Source organism: Thermobia domestica, unplaced genomic scaffold, assembly GCF_964235325.1.
Source record: "Thermobia domestica unplaced genomic scaffold, izTheDome1.hap1.1 HAP1_SCAFFOLD_189, whole genome shotgun sequence".
Classification (NCBI taxonomy): Eukaryota; Metazoa; Arthropoda; class Insecta; order Zygentoma; family Lepismatidae; genus Thermobia; species Thermobia domestica.
The window spans coordinates 217,462-242,821 of NW_027655919.1; the positions used below are offsets into that span (position 1 = coordinate 217,462).

The following is a 25,360-nucleotide window of genomic DNA, read 5'->3' on the forward strand; positions in this document are numbered from 1 at the left end:
GAAGCACCCAAATTGTATTTACCTTGCAGGTTTTTTAAAAAAAAAAATCATACATGTATTTACGGAAAGTTAAATTGTCAACGATTAATCTATTTCTGATTTGTTGATAAAACTGAAGCAACAATGGAATTTTCTACAGCCACGGGAAAAGAGAATTTAATATTACATTTTTAAACAAACAGTAACAGCATATGGGTTTTACTTCTATTAAGAAAATAGGTGTTCTTTATTTCAACGGATTATTCATTAACTACTGGACCTAGCAAGCTGAAATTTTCAGTACAGTAAGATCTCATGCTATTTTATACGAAGGTATACTCATCCGAACCGAAAACCATGTCCACGGGAAGTAATTTGAGAATAACTGTCCAAAATCAAACAATCTAGATCACTAAGTTATGCGATGTCGTATTGTCAACAAACAATTGAGTACCGAAACCGGACGCTGTGGCGCTGTAGTGGAGGCATAATTTACCGTGTACTGAAATGTATACTTGTACTTATTAATCAGAAATTTAACATTTACTCTGGTTTATTTATGTTAGAAAAATGGGACTAAATTAACATATATTTATACACTGTCCTAACCGAAATTTCACACACTCACACAAGACTACTAACTACATACACCACTGCTAATACTATACATAAAACAACTAACTAAACCAAACATGCACCATTTAGTTACATGCATGTTGACAAAATAAATACTCCCTTCTGATATATACCGTCGGCTCTATTTAATTTAGAGGGGGCAAAATGAGAAAGATAACCACTAGGTCCAATTGACCTGACCAATTGTTTACATAATGACTACCAAAAGTTGATGCCCGGGGGGCACCTTAACGAAGTTTATGTAGGGACCCTTCCCCTGAAAGGGGAAAAGGCCCTAAAACGAACAATAACTAACCCATTCCCCCGCTAGAACTGGTTCAATTTGGAAAAGGGGATAGGAGCCCTTTTAAGCTAACTTAAGCTGCCATTATGATTATTCACTTTACAACCATCAAACCTACGTACATGCGATTACTGAATAAATAATAGAAAGTCACTTCTACTTAATACACGAACAACATGCACTAACAGGTCGTAATTTCCCTAATCCCTACTTGAGTTTGAAATAAAAAAAAAGTAAAGTCACTCTTTCACTGTTGTCTATTCTCGATAGGCAGCAAACATGGCTTCCTAGTAAACAGAACTGGAATTTATTATTTCACTGAATTGCAGCTTCTTTACCAAAATTTGCGGATTTTTCGGGCTCCTATTCTGTTGTAAATCTTTAACTATTGGATTACATTATATGTTACCTTAGTTGTCCTTGGAAATTGGAATTCTTCCCGAAAAATATGTAGCACAAAATTTACAAGCTGCTCTTTGAAAGGTGTCTTCGATTGTTCTGATAATATTGCGCCGAAAAAGCCAGAGGTAGGAGAATTCCTCCAATCAGAAAGAAAACTTTAGCCGCGGAAATTACAAAGCAAATAGAAATTTGGCAAATCCAGATATAACCGGATCTGAAAGCGACTATGGACTAGTGAGAGGGGGTGAGGGAAAGATTAGGTACCTGGCCAAAATCTACATTGGTCTGAAATTAAGGAAATTTATATCCAATAACGGAACTATGTTTCGGTATGACGTCAGAATGGTAAAACTTGTAACTATTCAAGTTATATATCCGTAAATGGGATTTACACTTAAGCAAAATATAAATAAATATATTATACAGTGGGAATATGGTTATTAATGAAACCTTTCGATTCATTGTATTTAATTCGAAGTAAAGGGAGTAAATAAATTGTGTAGCTAAACCGAAATTGAATAAAAAAAAAAATTACTAGGTACAGGGTGCGTAAAAAAAAATTGCCATTACTTTCAACTGTAATGGTACATTACAGTTTTCCCCGGCCCATTAACAAAATTTTGTTAGAATAACAAAATTTTGCTAATTGGGAATACTAACTGATGATGCTTGTTAAATTAACACACTCATTCATCCCATTCACACGTTACCAGTCACTCTAGGACAGTGTATTATATCTACTTGGGGTATTGCGCGAGTAATTCATTACGTTTATCTTCTGTACAATTGAAAATCTTTAAATTTCGAAAATTGTGAGTTCCGATACTTTCTTTTTTTTTTTTTTTTTTTTTCAGTAGTGTTCATATAGCAATAGAGCGGACAGAAGTTCTAACTGAGAAATCGATAGGAACAATTCGTAAGGCTTCAGCCGTCGACTAGTATATCAGATGACATTAGGATCTAGTTTCCCGACTATCACTCCCATTTAATATTGTTCTAGGCTCACCGTTACCACGCACTTGCGAAGGGACTGAATTCTGGGGTCGATTTACATTATTGTTACTATTATTCTGACTATTACCGTTCTCCCTTCTTCCGTACGTCCTGTTAAAATTCCTCCTGGTGTTATCGCCCCTATCCGGGTTCGATGCCATGTTGGTACGGTCATAGGGACGATAACTCCGGCGATTGTTGAACATGGGCCGATTCCTAAATAGTCGCCGGCCATTATTGTTGTTTTCTGAGCCATACCCACTAGGATAACGAGATCCAGCTTGGGTATAACTCAGGAAATCTGTCTGGCAACTTGCCGTTACCTTCGTCTTCGTCGGTTTTAGAATCTTTGCCTGTCGGGCGAAGTATCGTTTTGGTGGACCACCAACTTCTTTACCGCACAAGGCAGCTAAACGTGAGGTGACTTCTCGCACCGTTTGGCACAAGTGGGACGCTATGGCCCGGGACTCATCGGGTGGAAGAGCGTTAACTATAATATCTACCAGTTCGGCCTGAGAGGGATGTTCAGCTATCTGATAATATAGTTCGATAATTTTCCAAGCATAGTCCAAGAGGGACCCATACTTGGAGCGATCATACCGGAATGATTGTAAGTTTCTCTTTTGGAGCCGTTCGATGTGCTCATTACAATATTCTTCTTTGAAAAGAATCAAAAAATCACTAAACGTCCGGATTTGGTATTTAACCGAAGCAAACCATGCGCCCGAAGCGGCGATCAAACATTTTTCAACTATCTGTAGGCGTTCCCCATCATTAAGTTTATACATGTCTAAATATTGCTGCAGTCTCCGCAGGAAAACTCGAGGTAACCCGTTAGTAATGTTCCCATCGAAAGTGGGAAAACGTTCAATATCCCGGAGGGAAACTTTAGAGCTCATACTATACGGGGCAGGAAAAGAATCCAGTGGAATCAACGCGTTATCCTGAGCAGTTGGGGTTGTCACCGGATTTGCCACCGACGGAGTGGTCACTGAACTGAACGCTCCCATATGACCAAGAGAGGTTTTGTAATTAGTGTTGACCATGTAAGGTTCAAACTTAGGACCCACCACGGTAGTAACCGACGGTCCGGCACATCTCCTTTCCCCTCCTGGCAGCACGCTGTAAGATTGTACCATTCCAAAGGTAGAGTGAGCATTTACGCTAGTGACTGTTGTAGTCACAACACTCGACTGCATCGGTACATCAAAATTACTCAACCATGATTTCGAGGTTGGCTGATGCGGGGGGCAATACATTGCTGTGTCCCGTGCATCAGGCAACACTTGACTCTTACCCGGGAGGACGTTACTTGTTTCTGGGAAAATTTTCCCTGGAGAATCGCCATCAGGAAAAGGATAGGAGATATCAGACTTGGCGATTTGCAATTTAGTAATATTCCCCTTAATACTGTCTACTTCGGTTTGAATTCGACTAATTCTTTGGTCAACCGACTCTAGTTTAGATTCTATTGATAGGTCGGATACTACAACATTCAATCTACTTATTTCAGCCTGCTGCTGTTCAACTTTTTGTTCGATGTCACCAAATCTTTTGTTTGTACTCTCAAACCTTATATCTATTTCGTTGAATTTCTCATTTGTTTCGTCTCTGAGCTGCTCGGTGGACTGTTGGGCCCGGTATCTAACCTGCTCCAGTTCAGTAGATGTTTGCTCTTTCAATTTGCTCATCGAAGAAGCAAAGTCTAAACAGATCTGGTCAATTTTATTGTTTAATACCTCGAATCGAGCGTCGGTCTCTCGTTTCGAGGTATCAAACTTTTCATTTATTTCACGTCTCATTTCTGCATTCTCACGCCTCAGATCTACACTATTCTGATCTAACTTCTCATTTATCTCACGCCTCAGGTCTGCACCGTTCTGTTTCAATTCATCAAATTTGTTGTTCATCATTTGCATCATTTGGCGAATTAATGCAGACGTGTCAGACCCTCCAGATGACATTCCTTCCTTCGGGTTTGCCGTCTGATCACGAGAATCATTGTGATCTCCATTCTTTTCCTCATCATCGAGGTCAGATATCTCCGCTGGAGATATTTGGCCTCGGTCCTTTTCACACTCCTCACAATATTTTTCTATTTCGCCGGTTTGAACCTTTTCTGCATTTTCCGCAGTATCATCTAAATTGGAACAAGCAAAGTGGATCCATTTTAGTCCACAACCGGTACATCTTATAAGTCTCCGCGGGGCGCGAGATCTTTTCTCTTTTTCGTTTAATGTGCATTGAGTGCACGTGACATCACACTCGTCCTGTGACACAACAACCTTTTTTGTTGCCATAGTTTCGAGACACTTTACACTTTACAAAAGACAAGATATATATAGCAAAAATACACATATACTATAAAATACTTATTTGCTATCCAGACAAGTATTATTCATGACTTAAAGGACTCCCATTCTCTTTCCTTCCTTGAAACCCTTCTAGCGTTTAATTCTAATTTTAGAAAAATTTGGACACTCCTTCTCTTTTTCCCCCTTAGAAAAGGAAACAAAAATGACAAAGTAGCCAACGACTCTACTTATTTCATTTGACTATAAAATTTCTCTTATTAATTTCAATGTTATAATCAATTCAACATGCCTTCAACCTCACTCTTTGACATTCTTAACAAAAATTTCAAATCTATCGGTCGCCATTTAAACTGAGATCCGTTGCCATGGAAACAAACGTTGCCATGACAACCATTCTTATCGCGGTTCACCAATTCAAACTGATTGGCATGATAACTGGTATTATTCAATAAGCATTTTCAGATCCGTTACCACAGTAAACATGCGTTACCATGGCAACAGTCTTGTCACGTGTCGCCACTCTAAAACTGAAAAAAGGGGGAGGGGCCGTTGCCATAGAAACCACTGTTGCCATAACAACGAATCCTGTCGCTGCGCGTCAATCTAAAACTGATTGAGGGAAGAAAGAATCTGCAACAAATGCGATGCACGGAATAAGTCGTGAGTGGGAACCCTTCACCCCTGGTGGGGATATTCATGAAGCTATCAGCTTATGTCTAATTATATTGGAATATAATTATCCATTTCTTAACTTCGAACATACCAGGTTCGATCGAAATGAGAAAACGTTTTATCGGACTTCTGAAGCAAATAAAATAAAATAAATAAATACATGACCGTGTTTATTACATATAGAATTCCCAGTCACGACCCCCCTTCCAGTTTTATTAAAAAATAGAAGAAGAAGATGAAGGAAAGAAAGAAGATAGAAGAGGAAAGATGTAAAGTAAGAAGGTAATAAAAAGGAAAACTGTTACTAGATATTTTAAGGAATATGGTAAAGGAAAGCGAATAATTATCTAATTGTGATCATTTCCAATAGCTATTAATTGAATATCTGGTATTAACGTGATCAACGGTAGACACATGTTAACCCATACATCCCCGATCTAGATCCATTTAACCTTAACTACCATGTTATCCCGATCTAGATCTGAGATAGATGAGAAAGTTTAATTCTACAGTTTATTCAATATTTCCACTAATATCCAATATTTGAAAACTAGAGGACGAAGTTGATGGCATGTTAGAATCGACCACAAAGAAAAAAAAAATCAGAGTATTACATATTCGTAGAAGATTTTGACTTTCACAGTTCTCCCATGCTGATCATTCGTTTAGGCTACTTCAGTCCTTTTTACTTCCTCCATAGAGCCAACTTAAGTTAGTATTAACATTCGATGAGTTTAATTGATAACTACCATTAATTATAATAAATCACACGTATATGTCAAAATAATGGATGCACTTAATACTAAACCTACATTTCACTCACACACACATTCATGCAGGACAATGTATACTTCGGGTTGTATTTAGTTAAATTAAACTAACCTAACTACATTACTATATACATTTATTACAGTTCAATAAAAGAAAAATTAGTTGGACATAACAGGGAAAAACTTAATACATGGAAAGAATGTTTCATTAACATGCATAGAAATTCGCTAGTTTTATCAAGACCAAATAACACATTTCTCTTCCTATATATATATTAAAATTTGAATTACATGAAAGAGAATTTGACAAAAAAAAAAAAAAATGAAAAAAAACAAAATAAGGAGATTCACAGATCAATACATTTAGGATTCATTGTAATGAATATATATATATCATTGCGGAAAAAGAAAGAAAAAAAATAAATTAAAAAAAATATATATATATATAATTGGTTAATCATTCTAAAAAAAAAAAATACTTTAATAGCATTTTATTAGGTCTCTGTCCCAAGAGGAGACATTTCGACGATTTTATGAGTCTTTGTTCTCACATCGATAATAGCTCCTTTTTCCAACTCTCTTTTGCACTGTGGTTTGTGTCCATGAGAGTATTCAATTGGTTTTGTTTTAACTATAAACAACTAATTGCTTCATATCACATATATGTTTATATTTTTCATTTTGTCACTCGACACACTTGATCTAAAATTTCAAAGTTTGTTAATATTAGAGAAAAAATTATCAAATCCAGTCACAGATATTGGGAACATATTTCCATATTCCGGTATTCATATTAACTTATTAAACAGATTTCAGTTCGTTGAATTTAAGATCACTAATTTTTTTCCTAATATAGATCTTATAGTCAAAAGATTCTAAATATTGAATAGTTTGGTTTCCGATCGTAGGGGAAGGATTTGTTTCATGGTTCACTAATGGAAAGATTCGTTGGAGGGGCGCACTGTTTTGTAGGTTGCTAATTTCACTCGCAAAGTAAATTTGGGTAAGGATTAGGGTTATTCTTATTTATCTTACGACCCGCTACTTGTTTTATTCACATGCAGTAGTTAACATTATATTCCACTTTAATAGTTACAAAAATCAATAACAACTCAACAAAAAGTAATTTATGACAATTTACGCGGAAATACTATATATCACAAATAGTTAGTTAATACCGGGTGTCTAAAATCTATGGCAACCTAACAAGACCAGGGTAAATATCGAGCCCATTACATACATACTCGTATATATATATATATGTATTCATATTAATCAATACAATAAATTTCACTTTAATATCTATCTTAATATTTCATCGACGTTTAAATTCTACATCACCGTTCATATTCGACAAGTATTCATATTTTATAAATATTTATATTTATTTGGCTCAAAGACAAAACAAAAACCCTGACTATCAAAAATTCACCTTTTTCCTTCATAAGGTTGCAACATTGTATTTCATATGAATAAACCCGATAATCAATAATCATTTTCAGTTTACTAAAGATCCGCGTAGATATACAAAAAATAGTTGACATAAGAGGTGGAAATGCAACAAAATGAGCAGGCACGTAACTTTTACAACTATGTAAGCACATATATAGATGTATATAAAAAAAAAATCAATGTTATTGGAAACTAGTGGGCCCAGACTACTAATACATACACACTATATGACCAATCAATAGAAATAAAAACCAGAAATCAGTAATCAATTGATATAAGTTGTATGATCAATGAATAACGAAGGTTTCTAGGAATCTGAAAGCATAGTGTACCTTCCCGTCAATTTCTCCCGTGGTGGATTGAATATCGCGAAAATGGTCCTGAGTTGTGCTGCAATACCTCCACGAATTGCATCCCTCGATGTCTCAGTTAGTACATACGATCGAAATAAGTAATATGGAATATTGTACATTTTCATGAGTTTCAGAAACCGGGGGGGGGGGGAAGGTTGAAAAAGTAAAAAAAAAATCTCGAAGTAATGAAGACAGAGAGAGATAGAGAAGAAGGAAGACGAAGAATAGTGGCGCCAAAGACTTAAGTAGGAAATAACTAACGCTACAAAGACAGAAGTCGAATTTCTATCTCGACAAATCCATAGCCAAAATATTCTTAACATGCCAAAAAGGGTTCGGCTTACCAAATAAATAGCCGATAAAACTGTCTGCGAAGATGAGACAAGTCTGTGTCCACAATGGGATTTCCGGAAAGACAAAGGCTTTAGGGAAATCCCACCACTCACCGTATCCGGTCAACACCCTTGCAGACCCCGAAATCCTCCGGAAGGTTAGAGACGGCGTTAATTTAGAATTTCAGGAAAGAAAAAAAAAATCATCCGACCTCTTGGAAACTAGAAGATTCCAGAATAGGGATGAAATTAGAGTAATAGCTAAGATATCCCTAACGAGAATTTGCCAAAATAAAAAAAAATTAAATAAACTGAATTTTGGATCGGTGATTTCAATAACCAAAACATCACCGATGGCTACCCAGCGCAGACATGCCACCGTCTGGGACGTCGTTAATTTCCCTCATCTAATTAAACTAAGAAAAGACATGAAAAATACTTAAGGGGACTAGGGGTCGACGTCCGGGTACGCTAAATTTAGTAGCAGTTAATTTAATTGGATAGTCCGAACTGAGTTATATGAACACTGCACCATAAATAAATAAGGTAAGCAACAAAAAAAAAAATCTCGGAGAGGCAATGAATGTTAAAGGTATAACTGACCGAAACCTGTACTTTTCGATGATCACAGGAAATAGCAGTTGGTTTTCTTAATTATCATTTCTGTCAACCTTTAGAAGTAATTCCCATATGATACTACTCTATCTATTGAAAGGCTTAAGATCTGGGGCTGTTATTATGAGGTACATAAATGCAAAGTAACACACAATTCCCAACTATAATTTACTATCCAAGTAGCAAACTCGGTTGGATGAATGCACTGGTGTGGAAGTCAAAACGCGAGAGATTTTTTTTTTTTCTTCGTAAACATATTCATATTTTCACTATATAAAATTCACTAGGCTTATCCATTTAAATATAGGGGTCATCATCTTATTCATATTATATATCATATTATTAACATATCATTACATTCATTCATTATCTACTAATTTTCACACGAAGTAATATTTTATAAACACCCTATTTCGTACATTTTACACGCAGGCCATACACATATTTACATTACGCAGTAATAAATATATATATATATATAACTATCACAATCTATCACGCTCAAACCACCACACGATCACATTCATCGAACCACGTACTCTTTATTTCGAAGCACCCAAATTGTATTTACCTTGCAGGTTTTTTAAAAAAAAAAATCATACATGTATTTACGGAAAGTTAAATTGTCAACGATTAATCTATTTCTGATTTGTTGATAAAACTGAAGCAACAATGGAATTTTCTACAGCCACGGGAAAAGAGAATTTAATATTACATTTTTAAACAAACAGTAACAGCATATGGGTTTTACTTCTATTAAGAAAATAGGTGTTCTTTATTTCAACGGATTATTCATTAACTACTGGACCTAGCAAGCTGAAATTTTCAGTACAGTAAGATCTCATGCTATTTTATACGAAGGTATACTCATCCGAACCGAAAACCATGTCCACGGGAAGTAATTTGAGAATAACTGTCCAAAATCAAACAATCTAGATCACTAAGTTATGCGATGTCGTATTGTCAACAAACAATTGAGTACCGAAACCGGACGCTGTGGCGCTGTAGTGGAGGCATAATTTACCGTGTACTGAAATGTATACTTGTACTTATTAATCAGAAATTTAACATTTACTCTGGTTTATTTATGTTAGAAAAATGGGACTAAATTAACATATATTTATACACTGTCCTAACCGAAATTTCACACACTCACACAAGACTACTAACTACATACACCACTGCTAATACTATACATAAAACAACTAACTAAACCAAACATGCACCATTTAGTTACATGCATGTTGACAAAATAAATACTCCCTTCTGATATATACCGTCGGCTCTATTTAATTTAGAGGGGGCAAAATGAGAAAGATAACCACTAGGTCCAATTGACCTGACCAATTGTTTACATAATGACTACCAAAAGTTGATGCCCGGGGGGCACCTTAACGAAGTTTATGTAGGGACCCTTCCCCTGAAAGGGGAAAAGGCCCTAAAACGAACAATAACTAACCCATTCCCCCGCTAGAACTGGTTCAATTTGGAAAAGGGGATAGGAGCCCTTTTAAGCTAACTTAAGCTGCCATTATGATTATTCACTTTACAACCATCAAACCTACGTACATGCGATTACTGAATAAATAATAGAAAGTCACTTCTACTTAATACACGAACAACATGCACTAACAGGTCGTAATTTCCCTAATCCCTACTTGAGTTTGAAATAAAAAAAAAGTAAAGTCACTCTTTCACTGTTGTCTATTCTCGATAGGCAGCAAACATGGCTTCCTAGTAAACAGAACTGGAATTTATTATTTCACTGAATTGCAGCTTCTTTACCAAAATTTGCGGATTTTTCGGGCTCCTATTCTGTTGTAAATCTTTAACTATTGGATTACATTATATGTTACCTTAGTTGTCCTTGGAAATTGGAATTCTTCCCGAAAAATATGTAGCACAAAATTTACAAGCTGCTCTTTGAAAGGTGTCTTCGATTGTTCTGATAATATTGCGCCGAAAAAGCCAGAGGTAGGAGAATTCCTCCAATCAGAAAGAAAACTTTAGCCGCGGAAATTACAAAGCAAATAGAAATTTGGCAAATCCAGATATAACCGGATCTGAAAGCGACTATGGACTAGTGAGAGGGGGTGAGGGAAAGATTAGGTACCTGGCCAAAATCTACATTGGTCTGAAATTAAGGAAATTTATATCCAATAACGGAACTATGTTTCGGTATGACGTCAGAATGGTAAAACTTGTAACTATTCAAGTTATATATCCGTAAATGGGATTTACACTTAAGCAAAATATAAATAAATATATTATACAGTGGGAATATGGTTATTAATGAAACCTTTCGATTCATTGTATTTAATTCGAAGTAAAGGGAGTAAATAAATTGTGTAGCTAAACCGAAATTGAATAAAAAAAAAATTACTAGGTACAGGGTGCGTAAAAAAAAATTGCCATTACTTTCAACTGTAATGGTACATTACAAATGTATGAGACTGTTAAATTGCTCTTTCCTTAAAATGTTGCACTAAGAAGGATGCATCCAGGAAAGTCCAAATTTGCAGAATGTCTATAGCAGGGAAGAATAAATACAAGTCGATGGCTGCACAACGCCTCCGCTGTCACACAGCGAATACAGCGGACGTTTAAGAGTATTCTGCACTTACTATTAGGTATCGGCCTGGGAACTTTGGCGCATCTACCCAGTCTCCTTCTTGGTGTTGCATTTTTAATGGTGAGTACTGAGTAGGAATCATATTGTAAGCGAATACGTTTCCGGCTGACACCACACTTTTAATTATTGCGACATTAAAAAAAAAAAAAAAAAGACATACCTGTTAATTAAAATGTACAGAGAAGTTATTTCTGGAAAATTCTATTCAGGCCTCTTGTGACAACTGCACTTTAGTAGAAGATACTATTAAGGAAAAGAATGAGGTAAAATAATCTTTATATCGTACAAGCAATGGATGATAACAGCTTAATAAATGATTGTACGTAAATCTTGTTTGAGTTTGAATATAGGATTGTATAAGGCTGTGCATTTTGCATTATTATTGAAGTGCTGCAACTAACTAACTGCAAACCATATGATAAATTCTTACAGTAATATATCACATATTGATTTACTCTGTATGGAAACGAAAATAGTTTAATATATGGTTAACCTCCTTTGTGCCAGGGGCGGATCCAGAGGGGGGCGATCGGGGCGATCGCCCCCCCCCACAAGACGAAACTTTCTTATTTTATATATAAATAAACCCATCCATAACAAGTTTGGAGCTCTTAAAAGTAGCAGTATTACCGCCGACCGCCCCCCCAGAAGTCCGTCCTGGATCCGCCCCTGCTTTGTGCCCATAATTTTAAAATTAACGCTTGTGTCACTTTTCAACACTTGACTTTGCAGTAGCTTTCCAACGAATTAGCAGGAAGCCCAAACTTATAGGACACCCTGCAGGTAAATACATTTCTTTGGACAGTTTCACTGCTCCAAACTAAGATTTGAAAAGTGTAGTATTGTTAATTTTATTATTATTGGCACAAAGGAGATCAACCATATTTTAAGCTATTTTTGTTTTCATACAGAGTAAAACAATATTTGACAACATTACAGTAAGAATGTATCATGCACTTTGCAGTATGTTGCAGCACTTTAATAATGGTGCACTATACGTACACTCTAGATCCTGCATATGTCCGATCCATACATTACAAGAAGGCAATACGTATTCGATACAGGTAAAATCTGTATATTTCATATGGACAACCTATTAGCTATATACATCCAATCTATACATTACATATGGCCAACCTGTACGCGACATACGTATAATCTATATGCTGCATGCAGACAGTCTGTAAGCTACATATATGCACTCTGTATGGTGCATACGGATATTCTGTATGCTGTATCTGGACAAGCTGTGTGCGACATAAGGAAAATCTGTATAATACATACGTACAAAACGTATACTGTATCTAGTCGTACGTATGTGGCACAAGTACAATATAGATGCTGTCTCGGGGTTGAACGCAAGAAACATACGTACAGAACGTATATTGCATACTTCTTGAAATCATGCTCCGTTCTGATAGTCAGTGTATGTCGTCATTATTAACCCACATGCTACATACGACCCTGACGTCACAAAGCTAGATATTACCTCCGTATATACTTGTTACTGCAGATAACGTCACACGAATGACGTCATTGCACTTGTGCAGACAGTACGTATAATACATACTTTTTCAGCTATACGTTTGCTGAAGGATGTTATATACGGTTGTACGTTAAGTCCAGAAACTACAGGAATTACGAATGTAACCTACGTTTTTAAGTATGCCACCTACATTTTTTTTTCTCAGTGCACATACACATAAAAACACACTTTTACCATTTTACCAATCGCTCGCTTATTATACAGCAGTCATGTTGTAAAATTCACCTCTTCGTTTGGAAAGCGCGCGAAGGACAAAGAAAGCAAAGATATCATCGACGAACCCTTCAAATTGTTTGCTTTCATCAAATTTATGATACTAACAATAACACTTTAGGAGAAGAGGTTTTACATGGGGACCTTCGTTTTGTTACGCGGAAATGTTTGATCTGACCAGAGTGCGAAATTGCCCTCTGCTTCCATGTTGAGAGGAGGGGGATGCTTCCCTTTCCTAGTGAATAATATTCATAAGGACCTGAATTATCTTCAGAAATGGTTTCTTACAGAGTGTAAACAACATTTGTTATAATATTCATGGAACTCCGTTGAAAGCAGAAAATATCATGAGAATGATCAAAATTCGAACATTGAAGAACATAATTAACAGAAAAGAAATAGAATACCCAAACCATAAATTTAAACCTGCTATAAAATGTATATCCTATATTTGTACTAATTCCTTACTCCCATGAAAGTATCCTGGGGAGGATATTCTCTCCATTTTTTCAGACTGAAATCCTTTTATCCCGTACGATTTCGCCCCCTGACACAATACGAAAAAACAAATGCTGTTAAAATCCATACACATGACCCTTCCGGGATTCAACCCGGGGCCTTCAAGCCGATGGTCTATCGCCGCAGACCGCTCGGCTTGGTATGAGATGTACGTTGTATGATTGCAAATAGATCACGACAATATAAGAAACTTTAATCCAAAATGGCCACCCAAAAATATACTTTTTTTAGACCACTATATAGTGGCCCACCCCCCTCGGTTATGGGAACAGATTTGTACCATGGAGGTGAAGACTGGCCCCAAGCATTCTTTCGTCCGATGTGTCGTTAAGCTCCCTTTAATATGGCACTTTAAGTAGAGCTTACTGTGCAGTAACATATAAAATTTCAATCAAATACTTTCCATTACTCAATAAAATTATTTGGTTCCGAGCTGCTTTTTTTTTTTTTTAATAATTGCAACAAATCTAAACATGCTAAAATGGAAAGTATGGGTTAACACTGGATTGGTATGGTATGGGATTGGTATGGGTTAACACTGTGAAACCTAAAGGCTGGAATATATGAAACCAAAGTGTACACACATATCTATCTCTCTATTTATCTATATATCTTTCCATCTCTCTCTCTCTCTCGAGACGAGACGAGACGGGACAGAACCTCTCGAGATGAGACACGAGACGGGACGAGCACATTTTTTCGAGACGAGACACGAGAAGGGACATGCTTTGCACGAGACGAGACAAGACAGTCTGAAGTCTCGTCCCATCTCGTCTCGTGGCAACACTACGTGTAAAGAATATGACTAAGATTCAAGTACTGCAACAAACAAATAATTTCTTTACTTGCAACTTTCAATTTTTCCAATACTTTTTCCCGGTATTTTTACAGTACGTACACGCTTTTCAAATTGTTGTGGCAAATGAATAGCAGAAGATAAACTGAATGAGCCAAGCACAGATTCGCAGTGGCGAGGTGACAGGTGAAAAAATCAAACGAGTTGTAATCGTGCAAAAGTGCGGGGATGCTGGCGAGGTGAACTGTTTGACTATATGTAAAACCAGGGGCGGACTGGGATGAAAATTTCACTGTGGAACAAATTCCACCAACTGGCCCCTTTCAAAAAAAAGAAAAGCCCTTATTTTTGTTATCCAATAATAATTTTTATAATTTTATATTTTTAAAATGATTCTTTATAAATTAAGAATATACGAACTTGTAAATGAAACTATATTCAATTCGAGATAGGTCTAATTTGTGCTTAGTATTCTCAATGCTCCTATATCACATAATCGTCACAATAGTGTAGGAATTCTACTGTTTTAATTTAAAGAAATTTTTGTGTATTTAGATTTTTATTTTCAACTTCATACAAAACAAAATTTTGCGAGTTGGCTTGCTGTTATATATTTTAGCTAGTTTTATGAAGTTATGAAGTGAATTAGAAATATGTGCACATAGCTACAGCCAGACATTGATACATACGTACATATCTTTCAGATTACATGATCAAGTTATGAGTAATTTTTTAGGGCATCACTTTTCTGTGCTACACTATCTATGATGTTGTCTATATCAATATATTGAAGCATTTCCTTCTCCACTGACATAAGTATAAAGGATTCCAATTTATTCTGTGATAGAGTCGTTCTCAGTCTGTTTTTATGAACTTTAACTCAGAAAAGCTTCTTTCGCATGCTACCTGTGTAAAGGAAAGTGTGAGCATGTCCTTGTAGGCAAATCCTATGTTACAATAAGTTCCTGTCTAAAGATTATACATACACAAAAGTCTGTAGCAACAAATACAACAGTCCTGACGAAGGAATACACTTTTTCTTCAGAGTGAAGTCATCCGGAGATATATGTGTGGTTTCACCTCCTCTTCCAATTCCATTACATCATGCTTGTCTAAAGGGGACTGTTTCAGTCTCTCCCAATGATTAGCTAAACTGGCAGTTCCGTTCTTAATACTGTAGATCTGCTGTGATATGCCACTTAAAATATGCAAATATCTTAGCTGTCACTTTTTCTAAGTCACTTTCACGATGTTGAATGCTTTCATTATATATCCAAACCATTTGTTTGCAAATATTTAGACAGAGTTGATGTGTGATCAAAAATATACAAAAAAATAAAAAAAATAAAATAAAATAAAATAAAAATAAACGCCGTCAAAATATTTTCAAATTTGAGTAAGGACTCTTTATGTGATGCTGCTTTTTGTTTAGTGTCTGGTGGCATTAGATTGTTGTTTTCGATTGTGTCAAGTGTTACAAACAGAATAACAGAGATGATTCCTTATTGCCCTTTGATCCGAAAACTTTCTTCAGAGCGCTATCCTTTGCCCACCATCTTATTTCTCCAATAAAGTTCAGTCGTTTTCGGTGCTCAGCCCCTTCATTTGTGTTTTCTCATACATCCATTCGTGAGAAAGAATCTCGTTAAAAAAAAAAATGCAACATTATTTATAAGCCTAAATAGAGTTCCACATTGAAGAGTGGCAGTGGTAGTTTCTGCTATTACAAGATTCAAGATGTGTGCATAACACCACATATTTACATCACAGCCCTTGCCTGTGCGTTATGCAAAATAAAGAACATTGTTGTATTTCGAAAGTAGAGGCATATTACCTCAAGAAAGGAATCAATTTTTGAATTGGAAGTTAAGAAATTATTATTTTAACTTTTCAATAGGCCTACCTTTTAAAAATGTTTTAGACATACCCTACATCTTTTGATTTGGTCATACTGTACTGTCTGAAAGTCTTTTAGATCTACCGGCCCCTGTGGAAAGCTCCACAACGGGTCCATTTAGTTGTAGTGCGACATCTTCAAATTCGAATTTTAACTAGCTCAGAATTTTGTCCAATTTTTGTCCATTTTTGTCTACCCAAGAAAAAAATTTGTACCATTAAAATAAACGAGGGAGGGCCATTTCAAAATTTGGGGCACTTCGATTACCTGTAGTGCGACATCTTCAAATTCGAATTTTAACTAGCTCAGAATTTTGTCCAATTTTTGTCCATTTTTGTCCACCCAAGAAAAAATTTTGTACCATTAAAATAAACGAGGGAGGGCCATTTCAAAATTTCGCCGAACCATTTAGCTGTAGTGCGACATCTTCAAATTCGAATTTTAATAGCTCAGAATTTTGTCCAATTTTTGTCCATTTTTGTCCACCCAAGAAAAAATTTTGTACCATTAAAATAAACGAGGGAGGGCCATTTCAAAATTTCGCCGAACCATTTAGCTGTAGTGCGACATCTTCAAATTCGAATTTTAACTAGCTCAGAATTTTGTCCAATTTTTGTCCATTTTTGTCCACCCAAGAAAAAATTTTGTACCATTAAAATAAACGAGGGAGGGCCATTTCAAAATTTGGCCGAACCATTTAGCTGTAGTGCGACATCTTCAAATTCGAATTTTAACTAGCTCAGAATTTTGTCCAATTTTTGTCCATTTTTGTCCACCCAAGAAAAAAAAATTGTACCATTAAAATAAACGAGGGAGGGCCATTTCAAAATTTGGCCGAACCATTTAGCTGTAGTGCGACATCTTCAAATTCGAATTTTAATAGCTCAGAATTTTGTCCAATTTTTGTCCATTTTTTTCCACCCAAGAAAAATTTTGTACCATTAAAATAAACGAGCGAAGACCATTTCAAAACTTGGGACACTTCGATCACCTGTAGTGCGACACCTTCGAATTCGAATTTTAACTAACTTAGAATTTTGTCCAATTTTTGTCTCTAGTGCGGTTTCAAAATTTTTCCACATACATCACTTGTAGTGATAAAGTTCATATTCTAATTTTAATTATTCAAAATTTAGTCTAGCTTTTGTTCATTTTTGTAACACCATGAAAAAATTTTGTACCATTAAATTTAACAATGGAGGGCAATTACAAATAGTGGCCAGTTCGATCACCTGTAGTGCGATATCTTTTTTTTCGAATTTTGACTAACTGACAAGTGAGAACTAAGTACATTTCTTTTACCACAAAGAACTTTGTACCATTCAAATAAACGACGGAGGGTCCTTTTAAGATTTGGCCAATTCGATGTCTTGTAGTGCGACAATATTTAAATCCTAATTTTAATTAACTCATAATTTTGTCCGATGCGTGTACGTTGTTGTAGAACCAAAAATAATTTTGTAATATTTAAAAGAACGAATTATTGACATTTTTAAATTTTAGTCACATGGATTATTTGTAGTGCAACATCTTTAAATTAAAGCTTTTAACAAGCTTACAATTTTGTCTAAATTTTGTACTTTCTTCTATCACCAGGAAAAGATTTTCTACAATTTAGATAAACATCAAGGGGTCATTTCAAAGTTTGGCCTATTCGAACACCTGTAGTGTGACATCTTCATAGTGATGCCAACCTGTTCGGCTCGGCAGGAGCCATCTCGGTTGCGATAAGCCATCGGCTCAGCTCAGGCGATCCATTGGCTCGACTCAGGTTAGCCACGGCTTTGGTCTGTTCGGCTCACGTGAGCCATGGGCTCGGTTTTATTGGGTGGAATTGAGTCATCAGCTCGAACCGGCTCAGTTGCGACGAGCCACCGGCTCAGTTCGGCTCGGTTCAGGTGAGCCATCATCTCTCATTTTCTCGGCTCGGCTCAGCTCATGTGACGTCGGCTCGGACCGGCTCGGTTTTGAGATCTGTTGGCTCGGCTCAATTCTCGGTTCGGCTCGGTAGTGACTTAGCCGTGAGCCAAGCCGCTCGAGCCGTTGACAACACTATCATATTCGAATGTTATGTAGCTCAGAACTTAGTGAATTTTTACTATCAACAAAACTTTTGTAAAATTCAAATGAACGTGGAAGTCATTTCAAATTTGTCCAATTAGATCACCTGTAGTGTGACCATCTTCAAATTCTGCATTGAAAATGCCGAATTACCATTAACTTGGAATGCAACCAATTCGTATTAAAGAATTAAGAACATCAGCGTCCTCTACGAGTTTTGCACCTTCAGAAAATGTAGATATTTTATTTTGTACCCTCGCCGTTAATGATAAATTCCTAATTAAAAATGCGGAATTACCATTAACTTGAAATACCACCAGCGTCTTCTACGAGTTTTGCACCCTCCGAAAATGTCGATATTTCATTTTGTACCCTCGCCGTTAATGAGAAATTCCGAATTACCATTAACTTAGAACGCTACTATTTTATACTGAAGAATTAAGAACACCAGCGTCTTCTACGAGTTTTGCACCCTCAGAAAATGTCGCTATTTCATTTTGTACCCTCACTGCTAATGATAAATTCCTAATTTTAAATGCCGAATTACTATTAACTTGGAACGCCACTATTTTGTACTGAATAATTAAGAACACCAGCGTCTTCTACGAGTTTTGCACCCTCCGAAAATGTCGATATTTCATTATGTACCCTCGCTGTTAATGAGAAATTCCTAATTCAAAATGCCGAATTTCCTTTAGCTTGGAACGCCACCAATTCGTATTGAAGAACCAAGAATACCAGCGTTTTCTACAAGTTTTGCACGCACAGAAAATGTCGATATTTCATTTTGTAACCTCACAGTTAATCAGAAATTCCAAACTCAAAATGCCGAAATAACATTAACCTGGAAAGCCAACAACACATTTTGAAGAAATAACATTAGAGTCTTCTGCCGTTTTAGCATTTTCAGAAAATGTGGATAATGAGAAATTTAAAGTTCAAAATGCCGAATAATCATTAATTTGGAATGCCACCAATTCGTATTGCAGAACTAAGAACACTTCTACGTCTTCTACGAGTTTTATATTCTCTGAAACTGTCGATATTTCATTTTGTACCCTTACAGTTAATGAGAAATTTTCAATTTAAAGTGCCTAATTATCATTAACTTGAAACAGCATGAACTCATTTTGAAGAAATAAGATAAGCGTTTCCTATGAGCCCTGCTCCGTCAGAAAATGCCGATAATTCGTTTTGTGTCTTGTCAGTTAACGAGGAATTCAAATTCAACATGTCACAAATCACATTTTGTCTACAGTAAAACAACATATTTTAGCAAAAGGATAGTCTAGTAATGAATAATTAATTAAACTGTGCTAATACGTAGATATTATGTTACAAGATAGTTCAATTAATTGCGTTAAAATATGACTAAGTATACTGATAAAGTACATTATTTTATTATTAGCATAGGTAAAAGTGGATCTGAAAAGGAAGAGGACACATGAGGTCTCGTTGTTCCCTGTGCCTATCTTTGTCAATTGTATTTTTTTAAGGAAGTAGAGAATGCCATAGATATTGTCATTAACTTTTAACGCCATAGATAGTTTTTGGAAGCGGGGTAACGGCGTCCACTTGCGTTCAACTTCATTTTTACACCCAATTGTTTGCTCGAAGTTATTTCGATGTGCAAAACTCGTAGAATAAGATGTATAAAACTCGTAGGTGTTCTTAATTCTTCAAAATGATTTGGTGGCGTTCCAAGTTAATGGTAATTCGGCATTTTGAATTTTGAATTTCTCATTAACTGTGAGAGTACAAAATAAATTATCGACATTTTCTAAGGGTGCAAAACTTGTAGAAGACGCTGGTGTTTTTTATTCTTCAGTACAAATTAATGGCGTTCCAAAATAATGGTAATTCGGCATTTTGAATATGGAATTTCTCATTAACTATCGGGATACAAAACGAAATATCGACATTTTCTGAGGGTGAAAAACTCGTAGAGGACGTTGTTGTTCTTAATTCTTTAATACGAATTGGTGGCATTCCAAGTTAATTGTAATTCGGCATTTTGAATTCGGAATTTCCCATTAACTGTCAGATACAAAACTACATATCGAAATTTTCTGCGGGTGCAAAACTCGTAGAAGACATCGGTGTGCTTTATTCTTCAATACAAATTGGTGGCTTTCCAAGTTAATGATAATTCGGCATTTTGAATTTTAATTTTCTCATTTACTGGGAGGGTTCAAAATGAAATATAGACATCTTCGGAGGGTGCAAAACTCGTGGGAGACGCTGGTGTTCTTAATTCTTCAGTAAGAAATAGTGGCGTTCCAAGTTAATGGTAATTCGGCATTTTGAATTAGGAATTTCTCATTAACTGTGAGGGTACAAAACGAAATATCGACATTTTCTGTAGGTGCAAAACTCGTAGAAGACGCTGGTGTTCTTAATTCTTTGAAACGAGCTGGTGGCGTTCCAAGTTAATGGTAATTCGGAATTTTGAATTCGGAATTTCTCATTAACTGTAAGGGTACAAAATAAAATATCTACATTTTCTGAAGGTGCAAAACTCGTAGAAAACGCTGATGTTCTTAATTCTTTAATACGAATTGGTGCCGTTCCAAGTTAATGGTAATTCGACATTTTGTTTTTAGATTTCTCATTAACTGTGAGGGTACAAAATGAAATATCGACATTTTGTGAGGGTGAAAAACTCGTAGATAACACTGATATTGTTAATTCTTCGAAACGAGTTGGTCAAATGCCCCAAATTTTGAAATGGCCCTTTCTCGTTTATTTTAATGATACAAAATTTTTTCTTGGGTGGACAAAAATGGACAAAAATTGGACAAAATTCTGAGCTATTAAAATTCGAATTTGAAGATGTCGCACTACAGCTAAATGGTTCCGCCAAATTTTGAAATGGCCCTCTTTCGTTTATTTTAATGGTACAAAATTTTTTCTTGGGTGGACAAAAATGGACAAAAATTGGACAAAATTCTGAGCTACTTAAAATTCGAATTTGAAGATGTCGCACTACAGCTAAATGGTTCGGCCAAATTTTGAAATGGCCCTCCCTCGTTTATTTTAATGATACAAATTTTTTTCTTGGGTGGACAAAAATGGACAAAAATTGGACAAAATTCTGAGCTAGTTAAAATTCGAATTTGAAGATGTCGCACTACAGCTAAATGGTTCGGCGAAATTTTGAAATGGCCCTCCCTCGTTTATTTTAATGGTACAAAATTTTTTCTTGGGTGGACAAAAATGGACAAAAATTGGACAAAATTCTGAGCTAGTTAAAATTCGAATTTGAAGATGTCGCACTACAGCTAAATGGTTCGGCCAAATTTTGAAATGGCCCTCCCTCGTTTATTTTAATGGTACAAAATTTTTCTTGGGTGGACAAAAATGGACAAAAATTGGACAAAATTCTGAGCTACTTAAAATTCAAATCTGAAGATGTCGCACTACAGCTAAATGGTTCGGCCAAATTTTGAAATAGCCTTCGCTCGTTTATTTTAATGGTACAAAATTTTTTCTTGGGTGGACAAAAATGGACAAAAATTGGACAAAATTCTGAGCTAGTTAAAATTCGAATTTGAAGATGTCGCACTACAGGTAATCGAAGTGCCCCAAATTTTGAAATGGCCCTCCCTCGTTTATTTTAATGGTACAAATTTTTTTCTTGGGTAGACAAAAATGGACAAAAATTGGACAAAATTCTGAGCTACTTAAAATTCGAATTTGAAGATGTCGCACTACAGTTAAATGGTTCGGCGAAATTTTGAAATGGCCCTCCCTCGTTTATTTTAATGGTACAAAATTTTTTCTTGGGTGGACAAAAATGGACAAAAATTGGACAAAATTCTGAGCTAGTTAAAATTCGAATTTGAAGATGTCGCACTACAGGTAATCGAAGTGCCCCAAATTTTGAAATGGCCCTCCCTCGTTTATTTTAATGGTACAAAATTTTTTCTTGGGTGGACAAAAATGGACAAAAATTGGACAAAATTCTGAGCTAGTTAAAATTCGAATTTGAAGATGTCGCACTACAACTAAATGGACCCCTCCACAACTCCTCTATTGCCAGTCCGCCCCTGTGTAAAACCCTTTACTTACATGTGAATGGAATTACTGAGCAGGGTGAATTGAAAAAATGAACAAGGTGAATTGCTCGTAGTATGTTTTCACACTAAGGAATTAGAAATATTTCTGTAAAACCATATGTAAAGCTAAAACATAAAAGAGAAATACTCTCAAATTGTGTTGGTGTATTGTCAAGTAGCTAACCAATGCTTCATGGTGGTTCAAATGCTGAATATATTGTTCTCCATTGGAAGTACAACCAAAACCACATACATACGGGGCCGCGGTGGCCGCAGTTGAGCTTGTCGTCTCGAGCTGTTCACATCGTGAGTAGTGTTGGTCCCATTAGAGTGCCTGATATCGCTACTCATACGTTAGTTGAAAAGACTCGTGCTTCTTCCACAAGTTTGTGCTTTAGTGTGCTCGGTGAATTCTCACCCTGTGTGTACAGTGTTTTGCAGTTTAATAGCTTGTAGTAGTATGGAATATAAGAAGGACTTACAATTTCAATTAATATTAGACCGAAGATATAGAAATGTAAAACGTAATGCTAGTCAAGTATATCAGTGGTTGGAAAATAAGTTTCCTCGTATCTTCGACAACATTTGTGCGCTCCAGTTACATGCGGAATCATATAGCATATATATTAAGTTTAAAGATTTACAAGCCTATGAACATTTCGCAGAAACAGCTCCTTCGTCTGTAGAATTCACGCATGTGTCTGGGGAAACAAGCACAGTAAGGATAGTCCCCGCTGATGACCCCATTCGGTTGGTGCGTATATATGACTTTCCTCTTGAATTACCGTTATCATTCCTAGAAGATCATTTCAAAAGTTATGGTAAAGTGCGCAAAGTGGAACCACAATTATGGAGTGCCCCTTTTCCCCCTGGCATAGACAGTGGCGTACGTATTGTTCATATGGAAATACATAAGCATATACCATCCCGTATCATAGTGGACGGTTGTAAGGTGAGTGTGTCTTATGAAGGGCAGCCTATTACTTGTTTCAGATGTCAGAGCAATTTTCACACGATAGCCACGTGTCCTTTGAAGAACGCAAAACCAACTACGGCCGCCCCTGAACAGACGTCTCTACACATGACGGAGATTGGCAAAGTGCATCGCTCTTTTCCCTCTTCTGGCCCGCCTTCGCTCTCTGTCCCTGCCCCCCGGGCCCCTGCTCAGAGTTCCTCAGGCTTGCCTTCATTGACTGATACCACCGAGTTTCCAGTGTTAGTACGAACCCCCCAAGTGAATTCATCTCTAACAAATAATGTTCTAGTTATGGAAGATTCTGAAGTGAAACTGCGACCTCCGCCTTTACAGAATACGCCTGTGGATGTCATGGAACTTGACTCGACTCGTCCGTCGGAGCAGGAAGTGTTAACGTTCAGTCTGTTTCTTCGTCTGAAGTGCAAGACAATAATGTCCCGTCTTCAGCTGAACATACTGTTACTTCTGTGCAAGCTGATTTTTCTTCACAACAAAAAAGAAGGAAAGTTACTCGAACGTCTACACGAAAGAAGGAACAGTGTGCCCTTGATGTTACACGAGGGATAGACCAAGCTGAGCCACGCGAATTACGATCACAACATCGGGCAATATCTGACTCAGAATTTCCCTGAGGCGTGGTGTGTTTACTCTTCGCTATTGACCTTCACACCTGCTTTCCAGGGCTTCGTCCGCATTGTCTGTTATGATGTATTTGGCAGTGTTAGTTTTTGTGTTCGTACAGGAAAATTCACTCGGTTTGTTTTCTATTCGTCTCAAAATGCGTCACTTTACTAGTGTTCATGGGAAAGAATTCCTTTCACCTTTGTAAGTACTTTTTTCTTTTTGTTATAGTTTTCTTTTTGAGTGCTTTTATAATGTTACCAGTAAATTCATTTAAGTTAATATCACTCAATATTCATAGAATCAGTTCCGATCATAATAAGGCCCTTCTAAAACAGTTCATCGAAAGCCGCCGACCAGACGTGTGTTTTCTACAAGAAATAAGTTCTCTGCTTACATCTTTGGATTTTCTTACCAATTATCAAGTTATTATTAACCGCGACCAAGAGACTGGGGTTGCGATTTTGGTGCGAAAGGGTCTGAGTTATGATCGTGTTGTGTTAGCCCCCGAAGGAAGGGCTATACGTTGTTATATTCAGAACATTTGTTTTATAGCATTATATGGTCATTCTGGCTTTACACGTACAAAAGAGAGGAACGAGTTTTATGCAACTACCATTCCTTCTTTACTTCCTCCGGGAATTCCTCATTGTATAATTGCCGGAGATTTCAATGCAATTGTAGATCCCCGAGATTCTCTGACGCCTACCACGCCTTGTCCTACTTTGTCAGAGCTTATTCGTGTCCTAAAGTTAAAAGACGCTTTAGTTGTGTCAAACTCTAAGCATGTATTCACCCACTGCACTACTACGACGAAGAGTAGAATCGACCGCGCTTACATTTCAGAGAGTTTATGCACTGCGGTGATACAACAAAATACAATTCCTGTGGCGCTGTCCGATCATGCCTCGATTGAAGTAGCCTTTAAAATGCCTTTCTTGCTACCACCGGCCCGGGGCCCTTCCTATTGGAAGATTAATAATGACATCATGTCTCGCCCGCAGGTTGTAGAGGAATTCTCGCGTCGCTTACCTTATTGGTGCAGCATGCAGCGGTACTACCCCTCTGTTACTTCTTGGTGGTATTTATATTGTAAACCTAAATTACGCAGTTTTTTTCAATGGCAAGGGCGGGTCGCGAGGGAAGACGACCGCCATTTACATGAATTTTTATATCAAGCTCTCTGTGAATTTTGGAATGCTCCGCCTTCTCTGGAGAACCTGGCTTGTATTAACGGTA

The 25,360-nt window shown here is 36.6% G+C and overlaps 1 protein-coding gene across 3 annotated transcripts in view; it reads left to right on the top strand.

Annotated features, from left to right (window-relative positions):
* The window catches only part of LOC145676515 (uncharacterized), a 139,093-nt gene that overhangs the window by 62,399 nt on the left and 51,334 nt on the right, over positions 1–25,360 (top strand). The gene's annotated exons all lie outside the window — the stretch shown is intronic.